Here is a 3609-nt window from a genome sequence, read left to right on the forward strand (position 1 = left end):
CAAAAAAAAAAAAGAAACTTCTTTCTTCAGTCCTACACGGATCGACCACCCAACACGGAAAACTATCTCTAGGCCAAAAAGCCCATCAAAGAACAATATCCCCTTAAAGATCAAGAGCCTCCCTAAGGCAAAAGCGGCCAGTAGTCCCAATGGAACATGAGCTTAGATATATATTACAGCGACAGTAAATGTCATTCTCTCTCAGCACCTTTGCTCTCTGCATATCAAACGGTATGCGAGAGTAAAGAAAAATCATCTATCTACATTTCATTATCTTATATACTCAAGCATTCAAATCAACCAACTCTAACAATCTATCTACCTTTTCTTATTTGTAAACCACTTCAAGGTAGGCTGGGGGCAGTACCCAGGTGATTTTGACGTAGAAGTTACCCTACCTTGTTAACTGTACAGGAGCCTTTTCAATAAAAAGTTTCCTTAGTTGAAAAAAAAAAGAAACTTCTTTTCATCCAGGACACCTCTGAAGATCAAATCCCAGTCCCAACTCCGGCTTGAGAACTGCACCTAACCCTTCACTGCTATATATTAATACCATCTCCTCTATCGTTCTTTTCCCCATCTTTCCTTTTTTTTTTCTCTTCCTTCTTTTACTTTTTCAATCCTTCACTTCTCTTCATTATTTCATGTACATAAGCATCCTATCTTAATACCATTGCACACAACATTTTATCCCTCCCTCTCACATTTATTTCTTTCCCCTTCTTTATTAAGCTAATTTCTGTTTTCATACTTTCCTAGCTCTTTCCCCATCACATTTTCTCCCTTCCTCTTACACTTAAATCCTTTTCTTTCTTTCTTTTTTCCTTCTATCCTCCAAATTCTGCAAGGTAGGCCAGGAGTATTACCTGGGCGATTTTGACGTAGAAGCTACCCTACCTTTTTAACAGGATAGGATACTTTTCAATAATGGTCCTTTGTTAAAAAAAAACTTCTTTTCTTCTTTAGCTTTATCCACAATTAATTTTATGTTACTTTAATAACCTTTCGGCAAATTACTAGTGCTTTGATAATATTCAAGTTTGTTCTGTTTTGTTAAATTGGTTTGTTTAACCAGTTTGCTTATTCAGTTCGTTTAGTTTTATTATATATGGAGAAATTCAAGCGTGAGTGAACGGGGAGACGGATTAGTTTTTTTAATATTGAGTAATAGTCTTGAAATTTATTGTCTCATTTTCTTTTTTATAAGAAAATATTGCTTTTTTTTTGTTTACGTACAAATCTTCACGGTATACCCCGAAATTCACGTAACATCTTTGCTACGTGAATTTAGGGTTAACCTCGATTGCCTCTTCAAGAGTCGTTTGTTCCATTCTATATACGTTGGTCGCTAACTCAGTTCTAAGTGCGTTGATTTAATACTGAATTTAGTCTTCCTCCCTCGACTCCCCTTGGATCCCCAGACTGTCGAGGAGGGTTTTTATATCGGAAGCAACGTTATCGACTGATTCATCCTTTTTTTGTTTTCTTGTTTTTTGTGCTGTTCCCCATATTTCCTTCCGTACTTCTGATTTATAGTACTGAAGGAATTCTACACGAAACTTGGACCAAGTATTTAAATTCGCTTGGTTGCGTTGATACCACGTTGCAGCGCTCCCAAGACAAAATGAACCGACTACCTGACAGGACGTTTCGTCGGTCCAATTATTGGCTTTACGAATAATCTCAAATGATTGCACCCATCCAACAGAGTCCTATCTAAGTGTACCATACCATAGTGTTGGCGTTGCCACTCGGTGCTCAGGCCCTCGCGAAGCAGTTGAACTCACTAATGGGTTGATTGTTAAAGTTCGTCAGGATTTTATGTCACTGATGGTCTCTCACGTCCCACCAAATGTTACGTGAATTTAGGGGTGTACAGTGAATATTTGTATGTAAGGAAACAAAAGAAAGATTTTCTTTTCAGAAGAAAATAAGACAATAAACTTCAAAACTATTACTCAATGTTCAAAAACCAATCCGCCTCCCTTTTCATGAAGAATTAATTCCTCCCCTTATATAACAATAAAACAATAACAAAAGAAAACCTCATCCTTACATACAAATAAACACGATAACGCAAAGCAATCTCAATTAAAAGCATTGAAAAAAAAAGAAACTTCAAAGGAATTAGGATATCTAGGAGTAAAGAATAACTTAGTGCATAACTGGTAAAAAAGGTTTTTATATGGCGCAGTTATGGCTGTCTATACGAATTATCGATATTCCCGTAGCAAAAATTTTTGAAAAAATAATATATTTAAAACTTTCATACCTGAAATTTTCGCGTTGGTACGGCCTATTGTCCAAATTTTGCTCGACTTGGCTGTCTAGGAGATACACAATGACCATATTGATTTTCATCTTGACAAAATTCAAGTATCATCCATTTTTCTCTACAACTGTACCATAGATAAATATCGAGGAACCATTTGGAGCAGAATTGATAACACAAAGGTGGCGAGAGGCCGTCATTTCTTTTATTTTCTTTGAGCTAATATTCACACTTACTAGATGTTGTTGAGATATATCCTATCATGACACTGAACGACGATATTTTTCACTTATTATTCCATACGACTTTATTTTTGTTGCTTTTTTTTCCTGTGTAAATGATGTATTAATAATGTTTTCTCAGTTGAAAACTCAAGATTGATAAAAAAAAAGAATTCGCACACCAAATATACTTATCCCGCCCACATTTACAATTTTTTTTATATCATTGATATATTATATTGGGGACCAAACTCGGTAATGAAAGCCCCCAAAATTGTCAGAAAAATAGGTAGCCCTGAATCAATCTGATGCTCTCGGGAGGGTACCTGACTGAATTTGACGTAAAGCTCTACCTAGTTAGAATCGGATGGTCAGGATAACGTAATTTATTTCTTATTCTAAAGATAAAATCTCATCCAGTGTCATTTTGTTCAATTGAAAAAAAAATTAAGCATATTCAATACCAAGTGCAAATTACTTTCTTGGAACTTATGTCGATATGATATCGCCCTTCAATCTTGTCTCTCTACTATTACAAATTTACTTAGGAATTAAATGTGGTTTAGCCTGCCAAAAATACCTTCAGGTTAATTGCCGGAAGAATGACCTGCCCAGAAGAATGGTTGTTGAATTATTTGAAGGCATCTCTACTTCATGTTTATTTTCCTCGTTTACTTCTAATTTTCAGTCCATTTACAGGTATGGAGATGATTACTGGCTTGATAATACGGCTTTTGGATTGAATGATGTATATGTACTTTCGTCTTGTTTGTGTATTTGGAACCTCTATTGCATTTCTATTCGTCTGAAACAGAAAGATAATAACCTTTGCCGATCCGGTTAAATTCTCTTTTTTTTTTTAAAAAAAAAAATAGATGCTCAACAAAGCGAGTTGCTTTAAAAAGTTCTACTAAAAAAAGAGAAAAAAAAAAGAACAGTTACACACTTTTCCGTCAGAAGCAGGGTTCGAACCTGCGCGGGCAGAGCCCACTAGATTTCAAGTCTAGCGCCTTAACCACTCGGCCATCCTGACGATACTATTCGCATGGCGTCGCCTTAACCGTCGGCATTCTTTATGTAAAAATGATCCATTTTCCGTCGATATCGCGCAATTGA

General features: G+C 35.9%; 1 non-coding gene across 1 annotated transcript, besides 2 other annotated features; it reads right to left on the minus strand.

The window, feature by feature from the left end:
• Window positions 1-2194: 2194 nt before the first annotated feature.
• Window positions 2195-2204: a sequence feature (Short protein (VTP21DRAFT_2254, KAL1919561.1) was converted to a misc_feature.).
• A 68-nt stretch (window positions 2205-2272) lies between these two features.
• Window positions 2273-2349: a sequence feature (Short protein (VTP21DRAFT_2254, KAL1919561.1) was converted to a misc_feature.).
• Window positions 2350-3444: 1095 nt separating this feature from the next.
• On the minus strand, window positions 3445-3526 carry VTP21DRAFT_t168. The gene has a single exon. It is a non-coding gene; the product is annotated as a tRNA-Ser (tRNA).
• Between the last annotated feature and the right edge of the window lie 83 nt (window positions 3527-3609).

This window comes from Calcarisporiella thermophila (assembly GCF_041956535.1).
Source record: "Calcarisporiella thermophila strain CBS 279.70 unplaced genomic scaffold VTP21scaffold_13, whole genome shotgun sequence".
In the NCBI taxonomy this organism is placed as follows: domain Eukaryota; kingdom Fungi; phylum Calcarisporiellomycota; class Calcarisporiellomycetes; order Calcarisporiellales; family Calcarisporiellaceae; genus Calcarisporiella; species Calcarisporiella thermophila.